Source organism: Lithobates pipiens, unplaced genomic scaffold (assembly GCF_037356315.1).
Source record: "Lithobates pipiens isolate NorthernLeopardFrog02 unplaced genomic scaffold, aLitPip1_a1.2 Scaffold_22, whole genome shotgun sequence".
NCBI lineage: Eukaryota > Metazoa > Chordata > Amphibia > Anura > Ranidae > Lithobates > Lithobates pipiens.
Window position 1 is genome coordinate 120028378 of NW_027507784.1, and position 24242 is coordinate 120052619.

At 39.0% G+C, this 24242-nt stretch overlaps 1 protein-coding gene across 10 annotated transcripts in view; it reads left to right on the forward strand.

Annotated features, from left to right (window-relative positions):
• The first annotated feature begins 575 nt into the window (after positions 1 to 575).
• PCBP3 (poly(rC) binding protein 3) overlaps positions 576 to 24242 on the forward strand; it is a 123508-nt gene continuing 99841 nt past the window's right edge. For 3 of the 10 annotated variants that reach the window (XM_077448154.1, XM_077448155.1, XM_077448156.1), the window contains exons 1-2: positions 577 to 676; positions 2945 to 3022. The gene's annotated coding sequence lies outside the window, so the exon portion shown is untranslated. Of the gene's footprint in view, positions 677 to 2944; positions 3023 to 24242 lie in introns of all 10 variants that reach the window. The other 7 variants (XM_077448148.1, XM_077448150.1, XM_077448157.1 and 4 more) reach the window with 4 other exon arrangements.

Below are 24242 nucleotides of genomic sequence, written 5' to 3' on the forward strand. Positions count from 1 at the left end.
GTGAAGTTTTATACATGTATGAAAATGTTTCCGGTTGGAGAAGTTTTTACGATTCCCATTACCTCATATGAACTCTTGAGAATCGCTTTAAGCCCAGGGAGACTTAGATTGTAAGATCCTCATTTCATTGGTTATATAATGCAGCCTGAGCAGCCATGCTCCTGCAAACCCTTACACGAGGATACTGCAAATAAATTAGACATATCTGAAACATCTTCAGTGCGCTGCGATTCCTAAATCCCTGCACAGAAAATATTTTTAATTGTCTTGTGTCTTTTCGCTCACATATAAGAGTATGTTGGTGCATTATATAAAGAACATTTTAATCATTGTTATCAGTTCAGTGTAGTTCTGTAATTAACACATTGTTAGTCAACTCTTGGCTGTGTTTCATTAGCAACTGAAGGTTAATTGGAAGGTGCAGCATTGATCTGGGATGGAGACAGCATTGTTTCCTGGCCTGAGGATGTACTTCCTACAACATGTGCTCGGATTCCCACTCTCAGCTCCCCTTCACGCCCTTCTGAAGAGATTAGTGCAAAAGCAACAAGGCCACCCCCCTCGTGTAGACCTGACCTTGCTGAGGGCCATGGCAGAGGTTACTTATAGACTGACAATGTGCGTGATTTCCAAAACTGGATGCCACCCACCCAAATCACAGACCCTACTGCACATGGTGAGTCACTCTGTCGCTGTATTGTTTTGGCGTAAGGGGTAAACGAGGTCTGTTCTCTGAACTTTGCTACATTAAGACGAGTCATTTCAGTCAAGTTTGAAATTCCAAATTTCCTTTACCAAATGTTAGCACAGACATCTATTTCAAATTTTGTTAAACAATATTTTTATACAAATTTAGTTGAACTTTTTTTTTTTTTCTTTAAAAAAATTCAGGAATAATGTGAAATTACAGAAAGCTGGCATATTTACTTACCAAAATGATTGTTATATTGTTAAAATCTACTGACATCTGTCAAAAGGCATCTGTTTTAGTAGAAAAGGTTGTCAGCTTTTGTACTGAAATAGCAGCTGACAAATCACTAAACCAATCACTAGCCAGGCTAAAATTAAATGAGTTTCAGTTTAAAGCAAAAAGGAGCTCTAAAATCATCCGATTTGCATGATAATTTACTGTATTTAAAACATGCTTTTCAAAAGTTAATGAGCAAATAACGCATAGTAATGAAAATATATCATGCTTTATGGCTTATTGAATTGACACTATAGTACGCGAGGAACCTCAAGCGATGGCCACTTAAAAATTGCCATGCCTTGTCTTGGTGTAAATTTTAAAACTTTTACTTTACCTTGTGTTGTAAAAATCAGTTAAAAAATACAAAAAAAAAAAAATTGTCTTTGGGTATACGGTGAATGTCACATTAAGTATCTTTTAAATAAAGATTTGTGTCAAGTCAAGAGGGCCAAGACAGACATGCCCTCTTTTGGAACCGGGCTGTGAGTTGGATCCATTTTAAGCATGTAAAAGGAAAGTACTATGAATTAAAACTGAAGTGCAATAAACATTAAGGCCTCTTGCACATTTGGTGCCTGAAAACTTTCAGTTTTCAGGCATAAAGTCTTTTTACTGATCTAAATGCAACCCATTGTTTTCAATATGCCTGTTTACACAGGCCGTAAACATGTGTATTGATCAGTAGAAAAAAGCAAAAACAAATATAGAAATCTGAGTTGCCAATCAGTATTTTTCCATGTATACGCACAAATACACGCAAATTCCACGCTTCCTGCTTGTGTTTGCATACTCACAAATACACGCAAATACTCCCAAGTGCATCCTTGCTCATACATCAGTACAGCATGCCTTATTGGCATTTCAAAATATTATACGAAGTGCATTGATGTATACTACTGTATATTCAGTTCTTGTTCATAAATGTTTCCAGGAGGATCTGATGATGTGGGTGTGGAGGTTGGTTTTAGTAAAAGCAGAGTGGATTTAATCTGGAGGCTTTAATCCTGATTCCTCTCTATCACTAAAACTGAACACATTTGATATAAAAGCCAGGCTGGCAGTTAACTCTTTGCCTGCTAAGTTTCTATACTGGAGATAGCCGTATTTTATTGTGTTACAATTTCCACTGGCTTAGGATCTGTCAGGCTTTGTTCAGTCACATTGGAACCGACAAGCTCTATTAAGGACTTCTAGTGGATAGGTACATGTTGCGGTCAACGCAACAATAGCTTGTGCAGCTCCTGGCATCTCTTGGCTTGTTACTCAGTAGCAAATATTTGAGCCCCATTTGCAGTCTATATTGTACAGAGATACATACAGTCTAATCATGGTGAATCATCGCAGATATGAATCAGATGATTAAAGGGCATTACTCCCCCCCGTCCCTCTCCTCTTCGGTCTTGTGCCCAGGAACATCTGTCAGTAGGTTTTCTGAACATTAGTAGCACTGTGACACTTTGATTTTTCATTCCCTTCTTCTAACACTGTGGAGGCAATTTTAGTTCACCAAAGCACCAACAAATTTACCAAGCTTAGCCTGAACTTGTTGTTAAATGTGTCCTTTAGAGACTGTCCCTTGTAGTGTTATTCTCATGATACAATAATTTGTTGAGGCTGGTCACCGATTGGGAATTTGCCAATTGCCTTAAATAATTCCGCTCTCCAGAAACGGAGACTTGTTAATATGGGTCTCGCTGCCAGGGGCACTTGCCCCATATATGCCTCAATGGAGCCCAGTCACAGAAATCATAGACAGCTGTAGGAGATGTTCCATGAGCACCTACAGCAGTGAATCCCATTTACAGCAAATAAGGGATTTTTTTTATGAAGAAAATAGGTCACATGCGCAACGCTGCAAATCATGTGGCTTTTTCGTGGGACCAATAGGGTTTTTCCGTATTATGAGCTCAGAACAAAACCTTCACTGGAATTTACAAATTTTTTTTTCCATCAGCATTTCTGATCTTCTCCCAGCAGTGAAAGGAAGATACCACTACTGAATACCCTTACCAAAGGATCCCTCAAAATTTTCCACCGTCAGTGTACTATACGGTAAGACTGCATTGGTTTGGCTACATAGTCCTTGAAAATGGCAGCATTGAAGTAAAGCAGCAATATTTTAATAAAATGTTTTAAAGTGCCTTGCAGAAGGTAGATTTGATAAAATATATGGCATTTATCTGTTGCTTAAAAGTATGTGTATAATAATGTAGTTTTCTCATTGCTTTGGTCATGTAAATATAATATTGGCAATGGTTCAGTTCTGAATTACGTCTTATCTTATTACTTAAAAATGGCTTTTGAGTTGTTTTGTCAACTGATAAAAAAAAAAAAAGATATATATATATATATTTTTTTATTTGTATCCTAATAATCTGTGCAGCCTTATATAGCTGTTATATATACTGTAAAATATTTGAGTAAATCCATTTCTTTTTATGGCATATTTCTGACTGCAAATGGTTTCTCATTGTGTGTAAAATCTTTAACTATGGCCCCTTTCCAATAGAAACCCACAGTAATATAATATCTGTCAGCCCCCAGGCGTCCATTTTGTGAGAGAAACCTCTTTACACATTTTACACCATTTTCTCCTCATAAGAGAAGACCTTACGTGAGTCTAATTTTTTCACCTCTAGAATGCGCTCTGTCTTTACATCCATGTTTCCAATCGGAAAACCCCTTTGTGATAATTGTGCTTGTACATTTCTACTTCATATCAATATGAAAACATGTCATGTTTAATTGTGGAGATTCCTTTTGCGTTTTCCATTTTAGGTCCTATAAACAAAAGCTTATGTCATAAAATGCAATCTCTTATTGTGTCTTATTCCCTGAAATGGCTACTGGCTATTTCTGCCATTTTTTGCCACTGTCGTTGAAAACAGCCATGATATGTTCAAACTGTACAATGGTGCTATAGCTCAGGCTGTGGTCACAGTAAGGACCATAAAATGACCTCTGTCCATAGACCATGACTTAGAAAACATTAAGTGGCCTTCCCCTGTTCCTTGTGGGCAATGTGTTCATTCCAGAAGAATGTTTTATAGGACAATAGTGAATATATTAGACATTTGGAAGCCATATTTTTATATAAGCTCTTAGATTTCAGTAATTCTGAGGATGTTTTAAATTACAGTAACATTCTTGTTATCATGAAAGCATGTATTAGATCTTGTAAAAGAAGTCAGATGATTGAGGTTTTCATTATCATTAAATTCCATGTAATCGGGATTTGGAGATATAGAATGTATGTCTGTTCAGAAGCTATAGATTATGTATTTACCGCATCTGTAATTCTGTTGTTATGCATTTTGTATTTTAATAATGATCTGTTCAATTTCTTGAAAATATATGTTATTCATAGACATGTACATTTGTAGAGATGGTTTCTCTGTATCATTGCGTTATATGTATATATCATACATGTAAAGACACTACAGATTTCATGTATGCGATTCCGAAAGAATGTTAATTTAATGTTCTCTGACATGGTAGATCATGCGTAGAAAAAGGCAAGCATCATATGTTTACTAGCATTACAAGTTGACAAGGACATCACTGGTGTGTGTGCATTTAAATGTTAAAATTATTTTTGCACAATACAACATTATATAACATGCAGATGTAACAAAGGAATGTCAGGTGTGTATTATGCAAGTTTAATGTTTCTAAAATATAGTTTACTTACTCATATGCATGCTGTTTCAAATGGTCTGTCTGGCCATTTTAAATGAAAGCTGGGCACATATCTCTGAGAGCAAGTGATTAGATATGATAGATACTATTGAAACATCTGCCGTCTGCCAGTACATCTTGTCACTGGGCATTTGCAGTAAAAACAATGGGGTTCATTAAGACCCAGTGCTGGATTTGGCCAATTATGGGAAGTCTTTTTGTAATATCATTAAAACAAACCTATGCTTAAACAATTGATTTGAGCTTTTAAAATTTCTGCTCTGTTGGATAAATACAATAAAAACAGGATAATGGGCTCACTACAGCAAATAGTTAAGTGATAATTACCGAGGCATTGGTTATGTGGTCCCTGTCAGTGAGTTCGTTTTTCAGGGAAAGCCACTGATGACTCAGTACTGCCTAAATGTCAATCCTCTAAATACCTTTAGCAGAGACCACCTGATCAATGGCAGTTGTTCAGATGACCAAATCAAGGAGGGAGAAAGAAAGGCTTCTTTTTTTTTCAACTAATGTACATCTTAAAGCAACCTTTTTCAACCAGGGTGCCCAGGCACCCTGGGGTGCCTTGGAAAAATGCCTAAAAATTGCTTCAATATTGTATACAAGCCAGCAGTTGGATGAAGCCTGCCTTTCAGTAATATAAAGCCACAGGTTTTCATTGTGCAGCATTGTGACCCTCTAGCTGCTGGCGTCCTAACAACCAATGATGTCATCAAGTTGATAAGGAGGTTTGGCAGTTCTCTGCCCCTCTCTGTCAGCGTTAGGGTCACATTAGCTGAGTGATTAGAAAAAACTGAGGGAGAAGAGAAACATTGGAATACAAGTCAGTACTAGTGTGCAAAAGTGTATTAGATTTGGAAGACTAAATCACCGCTAACATTGGGTGTCCTACATATGTGGATGTTGCTGCATTATGGAATACTATTAGAATAGTTTTTTACATTTTAGAATGGGATGCCTTGAGATTGTCCATAATTTTAAAGGGTGCCTTGACTGAAAAAAGGTTAAGAAAAATACTTTCTTAAAGTATCAATATAAATAATCTTAAATCGGCTCCCACCCCCTTCTAACATCTATACTAATTACCGTATATACTCGAGTATAGGCCGACCCGAATATAAGCCGAGGCCCCCAATTTACCCCCAAAAAAACTGGCAAACTTATTGACTCGTGTATAAGCCGAGGGTGAGACATGCCTGTCCATCCCTGTGTGTGTGTCCGTCCATCCCTGTGTGTCCGTCCATCCCTGTGTGTCCGTCCATCCCTGTGTGTCCGTCCATCCCTGTGTGTCCGTCCATCCATCCCTGTGTGTGTGTGTCCATCCATCCATCCATCCCTGTGTGTGTGTGTCTCCATCCATCCATCCATCCATCCCTGTGTGTGTGTGTCTCCATCCATCCATCCATCCATCCCTGTGTGTGTGTGTCTCCATCCATCCATCCATCCATCCCTGTGTGTGTCTCCATCCATGTGTGTGTGTGTGTGTGTGTGTGTGTGTGTGTGTGTGTGTCCAGCCTACCTTTGTCCCGAGCCTCCGTCCCGTGCCTTGCCTCCTTGCCTCCGTCCCGTGCCGTGCCTTGCCTCCTTGCATCCGTCCCGTGTCGTGCCTTGCCTTGCCCCCGTCCCGTCCCGTCCCGTCCCGTGCCGTGCCTTGCCTTGCCTCCGTCCCGTGCCCTCTTCGTCGGCGGCCATTGTAAAATTCAAAAGCTGCGCCGCCGCCTTCGCCTGTGATAGGCGGAACACTGAATTTCCCAGCAGCCTGTGTTCCGCCTATCACAGACGTCGTATCATCCTCGTCCGTAGTACGAGGATGATACGATGTCCGTGATAGGCGGAACACAGGCTGCTGGGAAATTCAGTGTTCCGCCTATCACAGGCGAAGGCGGAGCCGGAGGCGCGGCTTTTGAATAGAATGGCCGCTGTCTGTCTGCTCGACACGCTGATCGAGCGGGCAGACAGCGATGACTCGAGTATAAGCCGAGGGGGGCACTTTCAGCCTCAAAAAAGAGGCTGAAAATCTCGGCTTATACTCGAGTATATACGGTACCCAGAAGAAGAAAGATGCATATGCATACCTATGCTCAGGCCTGGTCTGGTCACATGATCCACTATCCTGTTTCAGCTAGCAGCAGCTTAAGGGGAGAGGAAGGAGCACCAACAACGGATGGCCTATGGAAAGTGTATGATTGACATCACTACTTAGGAATTCCAGCTGTTGCCAGAGCACTCTCTCCTTTTCCCTGTAGCCAATGCTGGCTGACACAAGGCAGCCTGAGAATAGGTAGGTATATGCAGGATAACTACAGGGTAGTTAGAATAGGTGTCAGAAGGGTAGGAGCAGTTTTAAGATTAGTTAGTATAATTTAAGAATTCTATTTGAGTTACTGTTTATTTGTCTAATGGGATTGGACTGTTACAATATCCTAGAATAATTTGAGCATGTGTCAACTGTAAAAAAGCACTCTGTTAGCATTTGAGTTAAAGTAGGATTTATAGGATTATTTCCTGAATGCAGTTTTATAAAACCAATAACCTACTCTATGAGAAAAACACTCTGTTTTAGGGTTCCTCATGTCTGTTATAGCTATAGTCCAGCTGAAAAGTACAGAGAGCTCAGCCTAACTTCTCATTACTCTAGCTATTTATCCATACATCCTAGTCTAATTTGTTGGTAATCTGGAAATTGTTTTGAAGATGCAGGAGAGATAAAAATGTCTCTACTGAGAATTTTCTTACAGCCACTAATGAGTAGCAAATCTGCCTTGGTAGTTTAAAAGTAATTGTTAATATGGGTAACAGTGAAAGAGGAAGTTACAGAGCATAGGCCCAGGAAGCACACTCCCAATGACTCTTTGTGCTGCTGTGTAAAGACTAGCTACAGTGAATTACATAATGCTCAGATTAGGATACAATAATGCCCCGTACACACGATCGGACTTTCCAACAACAAAACCGTGTATTTTTATTCGAAGGATGTTGGCTCCAAATTGACTTGCATGCACACGGTCACACAAATGTTGGCCAACAATTACGAACGTAGTGATGTACAAGACGTACGTGATATCTCCATTAGGAACGCTAGTTATATTGCCGGCTCCGACTTGATTCCGAGCATGCATGGACTTTTGTCCTACGGACTTGTTTACACACGATCGGAAAGTCCGACAACAAACATTTGTTGGCGGAAAATTTGAGAACCTTCTAGCCAACATTTGTTGGCGGAAAGTCCGACAAAAAATGTTCGATGGAGCATACACATAGTCGGACTTTCCGCCAACAAGCTCACATCCAACATTTGTTGGCGGAAAATCCAATTGTGTGCATTACGCTTTCTGATTTTAGCACATTAGAGTGTTTTCTAGAGACTACAGTTAGCTTCCTGGGAGGTTTCATAGAATAGTCAGTCACAAGAAGAATAATTTAAATAAAATGATCCATCTGAACCAAAACAGAGCTTAGTTTGACACCTGATATAACCTGTGTCCTGAGTCAGCAGCTTGTAACAGGGAGCTTTCTCCATAAACAAAGAGTTTTTAAAGGGATTCTGATCTTACTTGTCCTCTTGGTACAAGAAAAGGAAATAAACATTAACAGGCTAAAACAGCTCAGTTATTTTGATCAGAATTCTTTTATCTCATAAATCAAACCTGTTAATTATTTGCTACATAGAAGTTATATTGTGGTTTCATAGTCAATTTTTTGTCAGAAAATACAACGTAATTAAATAATTGAATATATGTATATAGATTATTAAATAGATATTGCTTGCTGCATTGGGGCAAACATGTCATACCATTAAAATGGGTCTCTTTAGGCCTTTAGGAGAGACAGTACCTGCTTGAGCCCAGATGCCTCCTTCCTCCATGACCATATTTTTTTGTTTAGCGTATATCTACTTGCCATTTGTATGGAAAGCCAAAAATTTGTAGCTTTTAACAAAGACAAATTACATTCATGTCATATGTAAGAATTTTGGGACCTTAAGGTGTTGAAGCTGAGTAGTACAATGGACATAAGAAATTAGATTAAAGTGATATGTAGTGTCTACCCTTTGAGTGCATCTCCAAAGCATAAATTAAATAATCAGATTTAAAAACTATACAAATTCAGTTGATGATTTGATGACCCTTTGCATACTGAAAAGTAAGCTTTACTTTGGGAGATTTGGGCTGTGCCTTTTCCACTGAAAGCTGAGCCCCTTGTGAAGACCCCTAGCAACCATAAATGTGAACACAAAGGGGATATCATGCTTATTGTTTTTTGTGTACTAGTGGACCCAAGCAAATGCTCAAGTTGCCTATTATTAAATGGCCTATTTTGGATCCTTAAGGCCAGGCATGCGTACATGCGAAATTGGATGCATTTTTATTGCATCCAATTTGCACGACATGCGAGTGTGACTGGCTTTCAATGGAGCCAGTTCGCAAATGTCCAGGGCAGTCGTGGTGCGCATTCCAAAAGGGTCTTTGGATCCAGGCCAAGTGCGAATTCAGGCAAAAATTCAGACTGAATCACACCTGAACCCGCTGAACAGGAACGCACCGTACCCCATGCTGGAAACTGCAGCCGCACAAATGTGAACCCGGTCTAAAATAATAGATTGCAGTTGATCATATTTGTAAAATTGTTGGTTGAACTAGATGAATTAGTGTCTTATTTAATTTCACTATGTAAAATAAACTGAAAAATGACTATATGTTTTTCTTGAAGTACATATACTATAAAAAAAAAAACTGTCTCCTGTCAGTAGGAATGAGCAGACTCTGAAGGGAAATCACTAACTTGGGTCGGAGGCTGGCAAATTATTCTTCTGCTTCCTTTGCTCATTGAGCTGCTTAAGCATAATATTCTTGGAAAAAAAAGATATACTTGTTTCTCCTTATTTAAAGAGTTTTTGCGGGGAGGAGTTGTATTTAGAGTACCTTAGTCTATTTAATTTGTGTTTTCATTTCTGTATTTGGTTGTTATTTGGGTACTGTCGCTCAAAATGTCTTTATTTTATTTTGTACTTTCTATTTTTTTAAATGTATTTATTTTTTGGGAGACTCACCCTCTCTATTTGTCCTGTTTGCCATTATCATCAAAAATGAATGTAAAATTCAATCTCAAATTATGGGTTGTCCCTAGAACAAGTGGGGAATCTTCCAATGGGGACACTAGTTGTGATGACCCGAGGGGCCCCAATGAATTCCCTTAATTTACAGGAATTTCCTCTCCCTTCCTGTTTTGTCTGTAGGATAGAAAGTGATATTAAATCTCCCCAATGGGGATTTCTTCTTTAACTTACATGTGAGAGTAATGTAATGTGATGTCAGATAAATGATGTGGTCTCATGGTAGTAGCCCTAATCTTGGGAAGACTCTTTGAAATGGTAGGATTGTAGTTAATATGTTCAACACAATACCATGAAAAATTATTTTAATTTTAAATTCTGTAGTTCTTAACTGAAAAATACATCCTGTGTCCTTGTCTGCTTTGTATGGAAGGTTTTCTGGAGCTCAAACATTTTCAATACACATAGCTCTTGCCAACAAGCAGTCATTAGGACACCTAACAATCCATTCAAGTATACCAGTGCACAGTTCTACGTCAGGCATGAACTATCATATTACAGTTATAGTCCTTAGCTGAAATTTCATGTCATGTTTTAAATCAGTAACATGAGAAACTTAGTGCCGACCACATAGGTCCACCTTCTTTTTTCACATGTGTTGTGAGAGTTACAGCCATTTTGTTGTGTCATACATAAAACCTTAGTAAAAGAACAGGGATTCCTTCTGGCATTATTAGGGAGCTTTGATTCGTTTATATTTGTACACAATCATAAAATGAGTAGCACAGCTTTTAATGCCAAGTTCAGAAACCTACCCACTAGGCTCTGTAGAATGTATGCCAAATATGTATTTATTTAATTCCCTGTAGGTAGCGCAAGTATGATTTAAACCTTCTGTCAATGTTAGTGATTAGGAACCGAACTGCACACATTCTGTGCATGAATGCATCAAATCAGTAAAGGGAAACAGTTACCAACTTATTTCTGTGGATCATATACCGTAGCCTTGACATGTAGTTGTAACTGCTCTTAATGGGACAAGATGTCATTTCAGGACATGGCATATTCACAAGTCCTCTGGCAGTGTTAGGAAACTCATATTTATTATCTAGCAAAAATAGATATGCCCATTGAGCATTTAACTCTTATGATATGATGCATCTTGGCCCACAGCCACTCCATTTTTCTCTTCGGTTCTGCTATAATTTGATCATAATAGTTTACATATGCAATTCCTTCCTTGACTTATTTTTATGATTAAACAGAACTAGTTGCTACTTTGATTCTAATTTAATGTAATTCAATTTCCTTTTATGTTACACATACAATTCCTTCCTTAACTTACTGTTATGCCTAAGCAGAACTAGTCGTTATTTTGATCCTTATATATTGTAATACGTTTACCATGGCCCTAAACTCTACTAATGGTTACCTTCAGTTATTTTCCAGTTGGCCCCCATGCATGGCTCTAACGACTGCAAGAATGCAGTACATTGCTGAGTTTTAATACTACACCAATCAGGTAGAGGCATTATTCTTTCCCTACCTGACATCAGAATCTGAATGCCACACCGTCTCATAATATATGCAATATTTGAAAGGATGATGATTTTTCTTGAATTTTTTTTTTTTATTCTCTGCCAGTTTGCCCTTTTGTTGTCACTGCAACAACTGAGTGACAGCTATGAGTAGAACACACCAGAGCCACTGATTTGGTTGCATTCAGTATAGGTAAAAAATATGTAGGCTGGTGATCTAAATATATACTGATGGGTTACATAAACTGTACAGTTAATTAAATCCAAAGAATTATACTTTTAATTAATGTTTAATGTTTGTTGTAGGATCTCTTCAGAGTAAACCCGGGATGTAAACTAATGCTTTTCCTACAGAGCAGGCACCATATAGTTCAAGGACATTAATTTTTTTGTGACTGTTCAGCACTTTCATAGCAATATATGCTATCCAACAATGGAATAAATCGTGTATTAAATAAAGTTATCGCAAGAGGTTAACCCTCACCTCCTGTTCCAGTGACACTTGTATTTTCTTTCATTTTTTTTCCACTGGCAATGGTCACCATGGCAAATAGTGAAGATGAATATTCTTACCAGAGACATTGTACAGAGAAATTAAAGAAATATTATATAACATACATACAATTAAATAAAAAGGAGCATATTTTGTTCATCATCTATAATAAATATTAATATTGGTAAATTGTTGACACCTTTATTAAAACTATTAAATATTTTATATATTTTATAATATTATAAAATGATGCATGCTGCTATTCTAAAGAGGGATCATGAAGTACATGCAAGTTTTATCAATGCACGTGGCAAAGAATTCTAGATAACCAATAAAAACCAAATATATTTATAGCTCAAATCAGTGCAGAACATATTTCAATCAATAATGGCATTGAAGATTGATTATTCTCATTAATTTTTAGGTAACTTCTACTATATTACCAATGTAAGAATAATGTTTTGTATACAGTTTATCGTTAGGTCCAGATTAGAGATTGCTTTGGACACTCCATTTCATCCACACATGTACTCATGTGGCCACTGTGCCTACATTCCTTTCCTTACTTATGCTTCCACTGTGAAAAGATTTCCAATCTTTATTTGTGCAAACTGTTTTTATAATGCCATCTATTTGATCACACATCTACTTGGCTTAGGCTATGTGGGTAAGAACAGAGGTCAGGATTTGACATTGTAGAATTTGCAGTTATTGAACGCTATCTTAAGCCCAATACACACTATCAGATTTTCTGCTGAGTTTGTCCTTCAGAATTACCAAAACCATGTAATATGAGGTCAAACATTAGCAGTTTCAATTTGTATGCAATCAGGCAGGCCCTTCTACTACATGGTTTTGGTAAATCTGATGACAAAAATCAGCAGACAATCTGATAGTGTGTATGGGGCTTTATGTTAGCAATTTTCAAACAAAAACTTTCCCTTCCAGAGTTGGATAGACCCCATTTAAGAGGAACAATTCAGGTGTGTAATACCTGTTCAAAACACAGTTCATTATATACATTCATTATAATATTATATCTGCGCTCCATGTACATTTTTACTTTGCTGTTGTATGTTGTGCCATTGTGAAGTTGAACCCACTGCCATCTTGTGGGTGCCTGTGAGCAGCGTTTATTCTGGTTAGTGCCCTTTGGGATCATGATGTTATTACAGTGCTGCCCCGGTATTAAAAGTCACATCATGAGGCCAGCCAAAGAAGAACTTGCCATGATTATGAGTCAAGCTTGCTTTGAAAAAATGGTCTTCCTTTAAAATAATGGTTTCTGCAGTCTATATTGTATGCCATTCTGTTTTTTATCATTATATTTTGGGCAATCTTTTTGCATGTATATATACTTATTTACTGTCACTTCAGCCATAGCTGTCCTATGTTTAAATTATCATTTTCTTATGTAGTTTGGGGCTGAACATTATGATTAGTGGCTGTACAAGTATGGATATTTTCCTCAGCTCTTTAGCCATATATTGTATGTCTCTGCCTGAATTTTCTCTTACATGTTACGGTTTGTGAATATTTACACATTATGTAGTATGCATTCTTAACAATATAGCAAAATCGGTACATTTAGTCATAAGTATAGAGCAGCACCTTCGTTTAGAAGCATACGATCTCCTATAACTTAATATGTATTTATGATATACAAAATGTTAAGCTTTGTTTCATTTGTTGTCTACCATTACTAACTGCCAACTAGTAACCAAAAACAAGTTATTGGTACTTGTTTAAAAAAAAAAAAATTCTTCTGCATTTCTCCCATGAGCAACATCACGGGGACTATCATTATAACATCACATATGGTGGATGAAGGGCCAGTTGAAAGGGGTCTCCCTCTGTGCAGCCCCAATAAATAGCCTTAGGCCGCGTACACACGCGGGGACTGTTCGGCCAACTTTGTCCGCTGAACAGTGTTTCGGCGGACAGTCCGCCCGTGTGTGGGCTTTCAGCGGACAGTTTCAGCGAACAGTCCGCTGAACAAGGTTTTTCGGAAATTCCGAAAAACTGTCCGCTGAAACTTTGTTTCAGCGAACAGTCCCCTCGTGTGTAGGCTTGTTCGGCAAACTAAGTTCCGCGCATGCTCAGAAAGGATTTACACGCCGAAAGTTATAATGCAGTGTATAGGACGTCGTATTTTTCGTCCCGTCGTACGTGCCGTTCACGTCATCGCGCACGGTTTCAGCAAACTGTTCGTCCGTCGTGTGTGGCCATGTCCGTCCATGCTAATTTTGAGCGGACTGTTTGCCGAAACTGTTTGACGGACAAAGTTGGCCAAACAGTCCCCGCGTGTGTACGCGGCCTTAGTAGTAACTGACAACTTGGTTGGTGATCTTCTACATTACAACCTGTACATCTTCTGTCTGTACTGCATACCATCTCAGTTTTGGTGTTTTTGTTCACACATTTCTGGGTCTTGCTGTGCTTTTGGGAGGGATGTACCTTTGCTAAATGTCATCTACTAAAGTTGCTTCAACTCTTTTATGTTAATTTCAAAGTAATTCAAAGAAGAAAGTTAAATAATCTGCACCCACCTAAATCCCCATACATATGGGATAGTCAGGCGACATTGGGCGGTTCAAAAAAAACTGGCCAACATTCGGCCCATGTGTAAGGCAACTGGTCTGACAGAAAAGGCAGCTGGTCCGACTGGAAAATCAGCAGCTGACTACCTTTCGATTAGCGCTGAATGGAGTGTTCTGGTTCTGATAGGCTGTCCCCTGTCAGAACACAAAAAAAACAGCGGGGGAGATCACTGTACTAACGTTGGCTTGTTAGTACAGCGGCTCCGACCGGAGCTGCCTTTTTTTTCTTCAACCCTCTGGGTTAAAAGGAAAATAAAACAGTGGTGTGTATCAGGCTTAAATGTTATGCATATCATTATCAGGATTGCTGTAACTTTGGCAACTCTCATGCAGGACTGTATAATTGCCCTTATAGCCCAGTGCCTAGGGCAGCATGGTTAGAGGGGCAGTGCCATGCATCAGGACAGCGTAGAGTCTAAATATGGCCTGGTCCTGTTCACATGTATTGACTTCATAGTCTGTCTACAGTGCCTGCATCAAAGTCCAAATTATATACCTCAAAAAAAGATTAAAAAATGTTTTATGTAAAATATTTTTATTATGCACCCAGCAATAAAATCAGAGAAGGCAAATCACTTTGTGCATGAAGTCATTTCCTTGACAGTTCAGACATATAGTGTATGACATGAAGAAACATTTCTCTACTGAAAATGTGGTGCCAGACTGTAGATCACATCTGTGCAATGGAGGACCTTACCTGGAAAGGCTGCAATGCATAATTCACTTTCACCAAGATTTGGACATGCTGTCTAGTCCACTCCTTATTATGCAGAAATAATGACTACCGTGTAGAACTACATTTGTCTTGTACTTCAGTATATTACTTCTACAGATGGGTGAGATTTATTGCTATTGATAGCCTTTTACAATTTTTTCTGCATGGTTAGTATTCCTGTACCTTGGTATGGAATCCTAGTATGTGGCACGAAGCTTTCCTTTGTTTACCTTTCTTTCCTGCTCCACCTTTTCTCCTTCTCCCCCTTCTATTTTTCTATATGACTCTTCTCCCCTTTGTTCCGTCATAGAGTAAATCCACCTGAGATGAATTGCCATACTTCTGTTAGAGTGCAAGATATTTGCATGTCTTGAGAAAAGTTGTATTACTTGTTGTGGAATATGTATGTTATACTCATAAATCTCAATAAACATATATACAAAAAAAAATGTATAGTGTATGACATAGTGACGTGCCTTTCTTGGTTTTATGGATACCTGATTGTACAATAAAACCAAATTCTACAGAAAATTGGTGCAGGACTGTTGTTGCTCTTCTATTGTAGGTGTAGTCCATTGTAACTGTATCACAATTTTCTACACATCTTTGTAAATAAATTAATTTTTTTGGCTTGGAGCCAACTCAGACAGGGATTTTTAATAGCAATAATGCTTTTATTGCCTTAAAATGTTTAAAGTTTCAAGAATATTCTATTGTTGCACTTTCAAACCAGGGAAACAGAATTGTATCTGTATAGTCGTTATTATCCCTTTAGAAATTCCCCACTCAGCACTAGATGTAAGACATTCTATGTCCTAGTCCCATTTGGCAAAGAATCTTCCTGCCCTGTGAGCAATTACATAATTGTCAATTGTACTGAATGCTATAGACCCTGGGGGGCCATTTCCCTACATGTTCCATTTGGGTAACTGAAAATCATTAATGCAGTCTGTCAGACTGAGAAACATTGAAGATAGATAACTTCTAAAAGTTAAAAGTGGCTTGCTTAGCAATGACAGGAAAACATGCTAATACTGCATATTTTCTATTTGAGCTACTAGGGGCAATAAAACCCAGGTGATATTGAATTGTACATGTTATGTCAAATGTATATCTCTGTTATAGTAACATAATATTTCCTTATGGTTTAGTAAAAATACAGATTTATTTATAAGGCCTCGTGCACACAGGGCATTAGACAAATTGAGTTGCAAAGGCACTACCAACACCAGGAAAAAGCGGCTATAATATTGTGCTTTTAGTAGCTTTTTGAATTGGTGTTACTGCACGTTTAGCTGCGTTAGCTTTAACCAGCATTTCTCTGCCTCTAGATAAAATGGTTCCCTATGAGAGCCCATCAATTTGAATAGAAGTCACACCAGGGCCATCATGGTAGGTCCCCCAGAAACAAGTACAGTAATATTGAAGTTCATTCAGTCTGCTCCTCGTGCTATGAACAGGATAAAGCTTCTACATCTTTAGTCCTATGTATGGCCACTCATCCTTCCTTATTCACATTCTTAGGCAGTTGTCAAATCATGTTATAGTACATAAACTCTTTCTTGGTCTATGAATTAAAATAGACACAAAAGCATTGGGGTCTACTTGGGGGCACAAGAAGCACACAACTCTTACACAATATTCACACATTTTTATAAATTGGATTTAAATAGGAATAATGTGTGAATTCTGGGTTTAAGTTGCTTGAATCTTGTGTGAAAACATTATAACATTACCCTGTGAAATTTACAAAACTCCATCAGAGTAAGTGTATTTGCTACACACACACTTATAAATTCTTTCTGTTTCATTGGAAAAAAGTAAAAAGAAGTTTCATAATTTCCCATCTTCACCTCATACACATGGGAGAACCTAGAAGACATTTTCTTGGCAGAACAAATTAATTCCAAATTTTTATGATCAGTGAGAACAGTCACAGTATGCTTAATACCTTCCAGTAGATGCCTCCATTCAGAAAAGGCTTCCTTAACCACTTTAAGACCGGACCATTTTGCTGGTCAAAGACCAGACCACTTTTTGCGATTAGGCACTGCGTCGCTTTAACTGACAATTGCGCGGTCGTGCGACGTGGCTCCCAAACAAAATTGACGTCCTTTTTTTCCCACAAATAGAGCTTTCTTTTGGTGGTATTTGATCACTCCTGCGGTTTTTATTTTTTGCGCTATAAACAAAAATAGAGCGACAATTTTGAAAAAAACGCATTATTTTTTACTTTTTGTTATAATAAATATCCCCCAAAAATATATAAAAAAACATTTTTTTCCCTCAGTTTAGGCCGATACATATTCTTCTACATATTTTTGGTAAAAAAAACCGCAATAAGCGATTATTGATTGGTTTGCGCAAAAGTTATAGCGTTTACAAAATAGGGATAGTTTTATAGCATTTTTATTAATAATTTTTTATTATTTTTTTTTTACTAGTAATGGCGGCGATCAGCGATTTTTATTGTGACTGCGACATTGTGGGGGACCTATCGGACATTTTTGACACATTTTTGGGACCATTGTCATTTATACAATAATCACTGCTATATAAATGCAGTGATTCCTGTGTAAATGACACTAGCAGTGAAAGGGTTAACCAGTGGGTGGCAGTGTAGGGGTTAAGTGTTCCTAGGGGTGTGTTACTAACTGTGGGGGGGATGGGCTTTCATTTAGTGAACACTGATCTCTGCTCCAATCACATGGAGCAGAGATCAGCATCACTAGTTGCTAGGCAGAATGGAGAAATGCTGTTTACACGGCAATTCCTCCACTCAGCCGTCAGCCGTCCTGTGAGATGATCGCGGGTATGCCCACGGTGATCGAGTCCGCGGGTCCTGCGACCGGACTCACGGGGGTCCCGACCAGCACAGGAGTGCACCACCGGCGGCGCGCTCCCGATGGCAGGGCGGCATTGAAGATTGGACGTACATGTACGCCAATATGCCTGCCCGTGCCATTCTGTCGACGTACATCGTCGTGCGCTGGTCGGGAAGTGGTTAATTGCCAAAACCTCTTTTTTCCCAATGTCGCAATTCCGTACGGCTGAAGACATTAAAGCGAGAGAAGTAAGCACAAGGATGAAGCTACATCTTTTCCCCACTTTGTTGAGAAAGTATAGCTTCCACAGCAGAGTCAGAAACATCCATTTCCTCTACAAAAGGCAGTTTAGGATCAGGATGTACCAATAATGGTGCGGAAGTGAAAAGAGTTTTTAACTTTCAAAAAGCAGCCTGGGCCTCAGGTTACCACATGTAGGGCACCCCTTTCTTTGTTAACGGTGTAATTAGAGCCATCACCTTAGAGAAGCTTTCTATGATTTTTCTGTAGAAGTTGACAAACCCGACAAATCATTGAATTTCCTTAACTTTTCCAAGGGCAGGTCAATCTACCACTTCTTTAACCACTTGCTGACCGCTGCACAGCGATTTAGGTTGGCAGAATGGCACAGCTGCACAAATGGGTGTGCCCATACATCCCTCCATCATGGTAGGCAATTGGGCCCACGCGCTCGGGGGTTCCCGCAGACTCGATGTCCACCGGTGGCCCACGATCCTGACACGGAGAGGCAGAACGGGGAGATGCCTATGTAAACAAGGCATTTTCCTCTTCTGCCTAGTGACATGACAGGGATCTACTGCTCCCATGTTCTAGCGAGCCCACACTGAGGGAACACACTTGATCGCACCCTAGTGTTTAACCCCTTCCCCGCCAGTGACATTTACACAGTAATCAGTGGCTATTTTTAGATCACCGCAATTACTAATAAAAAATAATAATAATAATAAAAATGCCATAAATCTATCCCCTATATTGTAGACGCTATAACTTTTACGCAAACTAATCAATATACGCTTATTGCGTTTATTTTTTTTTTAAATAAAAATATGTAGAAGAATACATATTGACCTAAACTGAGGAAGAAATTTGTTTTTTTTTATTATTATTTTTTGGGGATGTTTATTATAGCAAAAAGTAAAAAATATAGTTTTTTTTTCTAAAATTGTTGGTTTTTTTTGTTTATGGAGCAAAAAAAAAACTGCAGTGGTGATCAAATACCACCAAAAGAAAGCTCTATTTGTGGGAAAAAAAGAATGTCAATTTTGTTTGGGTGCAACGTCACACGATCACGCAATTGTCAGTTAAAGCAACGCAGTGCCATATCGCAAAAAATGCTTTGGTCATTAAAGGGGTAAATTCTTCTGGGGCTGAAGTGGTTAATCTTCTCAGGATCCATGCTCACTCAGTTTAGAGAAATTATTTTCCCCAAAAACTGGATCTGGGTTAGTTCAAACTCCCATTTCTCCAATTTGATGTCAATTCAATTCTGCCTTAATCTTTCAAAGATAATACAAACATGCTTGGGGTGATCCTCCAGGTTATTACAAAAAATTTGAATATCAGCCAAATAAGCACAAATTGGTCCAACAGATCTAGAAAACTTTGTTAATTAAGGGTTGAAAAGTTGCAGGAGTGTTGCAAAGACCAAAAGGCAAAAGGACTCACAATGTCCATATCTGGTTCTAAAGGCGGTTTTCCATTTGTCTCCTTGACTAATATGGACAATGTTATAAGCCCCCCATAAGTCATGTTTTGTAAAATTCTTGCCGGAACGGAATCTTTCCAACATTTCAGAGATCAAAGGAAGTGGATAATCTTTTTTTAAAAGTGATTTTATTCATGTGCCTGTAATCAATGCATGGAGGCAAGGTTGAGTCCATGTTCTCAACAAAGAACAGGGCTGCTCCTGCAGGAGATGTTGAGTGTCTAATAAAGCCCTTCTTTAAAATTCTCACTGAACCACTCCCTGAGCACCTTTAATTCAGGTTCTGACAGATTGAAAAGGAGGCCGAAAGGTATTTCAGCTCAATGGGGCAATCATATGGACTATGAGGAGGTAAATGATCGGCATTCTTCTTATCACAGACATCCTAAAACTCATGGTATTGTGGAGTCAAGTTGTCATATGACTGCATAGTAAACACATCTACCTGTGATTCCTTGATCAGCAGAGAACTTGTTTGACCAAGTTCCTTACAGTATTCCTTACAATGGAGGATGTGAAATCTATAGTCTGTGTTCCCCAGCTGATGGAGGATTGTCAGTGGAGAACCAAAATATGGTCAAAATGATGGGACATTTGGGTGATGTGATCAGCTGAAAGCTGATGGTCTCATAATGGTCAGCTTTCATTAAGTCTCCGATCAATTTAGATGCATAATTGGATGAAGGCCTTGAGATCATTAGGAGTCTCTACTCTGGCAAGCTCATCCTTTACCTGCTTAGAAAGCCCAATTAGCAGATACCTGAGCACAGGTTAACCCTTCCATTGTCGGTATTAGAAATCCAAACCATTTGAATGTTAAAGCATACAACAAGTAAAAAAGGCGCAATGCAACAATACCTCAATATATACAGTTCCTAATTGTCCAATGGGTTTAGGGATGAATATCCGTGTAATTGGTACACATGCAAGGGTCAGTCAGGGCTGCCACCAACAGGACCAGAAGTAAGGTCCAGAAAGAGCCGAGAAGAAAAACAAGCAGAGAGGCGCCTCTCTCCTTGTTTTTTTGAATGTTAAAGCAGACCGCCTATTTTTATTTTTTATCATCGCTTACCAGGTGGTGTGTCATACACATTTCAGATACTCACCCATTCAGTGGATCCAGCATGGTCCTGTTGAGATTCTTTGTCTTTTGCTACCATTGGTCCCATGCTTCCATGTTGCTTTTGACATCCTTGAGAGGCCTACTGGCACTTCCAGGTTTAGGCAGCGAGCCTCCAGATGACTCTGCAGTAGGCATGCTCTTCTTCTTTGTGAATGAAGGGATAAGCCTCTGGGGATATGTGCCTTGCATATCCCAGGAGGCACAGCAAGCACCATGCACGTCATTTGTGTAGGCGAGTGATGATGTACACAGGGGAGTGGGGACATATTTCATTTAAAAAAAGTAACCAAAAAGAAAATAAACAGCAACTACTCAAGTAGAGGAAGGTAGGAGGGGTGAATTGGAGGGAAGTTTGTTCTAGGGGTGACATTCCGCATTAAGAGCTTAATCACCCCCATCAAATCATTCTCTGCAGCTATTACCTTTTGTACCACCACCCCCTCCCTTTAGAATGTAAGCTCTACGAGCAGGCCCGGACTGGGACAAAAAACAGGCTCGGGCAATTTAGACTGAGCAGCCAATTTTCCAGCAACAGCCCGTTCGCGAGGGCGGTTGGTGACGGGATAATCACGGAGTCGGTGCTCCGCACTCTAATGTGGCATTGTGCTATAAAGGGGACAGCACTGTAAAGGAAACTGTAATGATTACAGTCCCCCTTTTCAGTGCAGTTCCCTTTTCATCACAGTGCCCCTACCAATCACAGCGCCCCATCACAGTGCCCCTACCAATCACAGCCCTCCATCACAGTGCCCCTACCAATCACAGCGCCCCATCACAGTGCCCCTACCAATCACAGCCCTCCATCACAGTGCCCCTACAAATCACAGACCCCCGTCACAGTGTCCCTTGCAGTCATGCCCCCCTCTCTGCCTCCCCTGCGCAGTCCTACCTTTGGCAGGGCAGAGGCAGGATTCAGCCTGTGTGTCCTCTACCAGCTCTCCCACCCCTCCATTGATGTCATCCTATCAGCAAAGTAGGGCGCGGGAGGAGCTGTAGATCTGGATCCTATTAACAAACGGATGATTACCTACTTGTTGATGTGAAAATAATCCCGCTCTCTCTGCAGATCTCCAGCTCCTCCCGCCCCCTACTCTGCTGATAGGATGATATTGTTGGAAGGGTGGGAGAGCCAGTAGAGGACACACAGGCATAACCACATAGTATGCCCCTCTCTCAAGCACTCTGTATATCAGATCTATGTCAGTAGAACACTCTCTCAAATAATGATGGGGTTGGCTTTAAATGCTGTGATCATCTTTTTTCATCTATAATATTTTAGGCTCTCATTTTTCTTTTTTCCCCTCTTTCTGGGTTTTTATTCTTCGTGTTCTTTCATTTTTATCCTTTATTTATTATTATTTTTATTTCTTCTTTTTTTTTCCCTTTTCTTTTTATTATTATTTATATATTTTTTTTATTTTTTATAATTTTTATTTTATTTTTATATTTATTAATATTTTTATTTTTTCACACTTTAATTTTTTTCTTACTTAGGTAATTTTCTTTACTTTTTTTTTAAAGTACATTTTCCAACATTTTTCTTAGTTTCACATTATCCTCTTAATTTGTCTATTTTTCCCACTCATTTTTTCCTTTTTTACTATTCTCATTTCTCGTATTTTTTTATTTTTCACTCGTATTTTTCTTTTATTTTCCTCTCCTTTGTCTCTTTTTTTTTCTCTCTTTTTCTTTATATATTCCCCCTTTTTTCTATCCGTTCTTCTTCCCACCTTCCTCTCTTCTTCCCCCTTTCTTATCTCCTTTTTGCCACCATTTATCTTTATCTATTTACACTTTCCTCCTGTGTCCTCTATTACTCCCTGGATTGCCTTCTCACTTACCTGTTTTCCTTCCTTGTGTCTCCCTTCCTTGTATACACTCTGAATTGGCTTGACGTCTCTCTCACGTTTACGTCCATTCAAAGCCCTGGCAGCGTCCCGTTGTCTAGCAATCGTCGACCGCAGTACGCATGCGCGTCCATTCAAAGCCCTGGCAGCGTCCCGTTGCCTAGCAATCGTCGGCCGCAGCACGCATGCGCGTTCAGTGTACAGATCTCCGGCTCCTCCAGCCCCTGTTCTGCTGATAGATGACATTGTCGGCAGGGGAGGAGAGCCTGGAGAGGAGACACAGCCGCACAGCGGGAGGTGAGCGGGGACCGCGGCCTGTGTTAACCCTCTCCAGGCCGCGGTCACCGCTTACCTCCCGCTGTGCAGCCCGGCCATCATCAGGCATCAGATCACGGCCCCAAGGTTGAGCCCGGTGGCCCCGGCCCACTGGGCAAATGCCCGGTATGCCCTATGGCCAGTCCGGGCCTGTCTACGAGCATGGCCCTCCTGTACCTTTTGTATTGTACTGTAATTGTGTTGTCCCCCCTATACATTGTAAAGCGATTCATAAACTGTTGGCGCTATATAAATCGTGAATAATAATAATAATAAAAAATTACATTGTGATGTGAGGAAAAGGGTGGATGAAGATAAAAGTTTTGTAATTTGAGCTTCAGCTATTCATCTCAGTATACAACTTTTCAACAAAGCAATTAAAGTAAGCCAAGAAAACCTGCTGACTGAAAATAGTAATTATAAAAAATATATTATTATATATGTAATATTTTATATTTTTACACGACTACATGAAATAAAGAAAATATATATGAAACATTATATAATAACTTAACTGCAGTGTCTGAGAAATCACAGTGATTGAAGCACTGAACTGTGCAGAGCATACATGACTGTCATTGCATTTTACAACCCATATGAATGCTCTGGGGAAGAGATCATTCTATCAGCAAACACACAACAATTTGTCACCATTACTTATTTATAAAGAGAGACCATATTCTACAGTGATGTAGAGTAGAAGATTTCAGATCTCTACTCATGTTTAAACTAACATGAGAGTTAGTGTTTACATTGCACTGTAGATCAGTAAGTATATGTTTCATTGTTATATATTAATTACAGTACAATTATATAGCAGCTCCATAATTTTTTGTTTATTAGTATTTTTAAATTAATGTATTCGTTATCTACAAAAAATAAATACCGTAATGTATATTAGAGACATACTAGTAATACATAATATTTGCTAACCCTGTTAGAGCAATAAAACATTTTTATTAGAAAAAAGTGATATTTGGGTAGCCTACAGGGGGTGATACTGGCTAATACTTATTTTTGGGATGCCACTACATTTGCCCAGATATAAAAAGTTCTGGTTTTGTAATCAAGAGCAAGGACATGAAAGCTTTGTATAGGGAACATTTTTTGTTTGTTTGCTGTAATCAGAGGGTATATACGGTAATTTACCTTAATATTAGTATTTACCATACTATTGTACATACTGTATTATGTACATTACTTTTACATGCTTTTATAAGCATTATTACTATTTTAGATTAATAATTAGCAACAGTTTGTATTTTTAATAAAGCACAGAAATTGCACTTTGCACGTTTCAGAAATTCCCCTTAGTCTTTGGGGGGCTCATATTAGAAC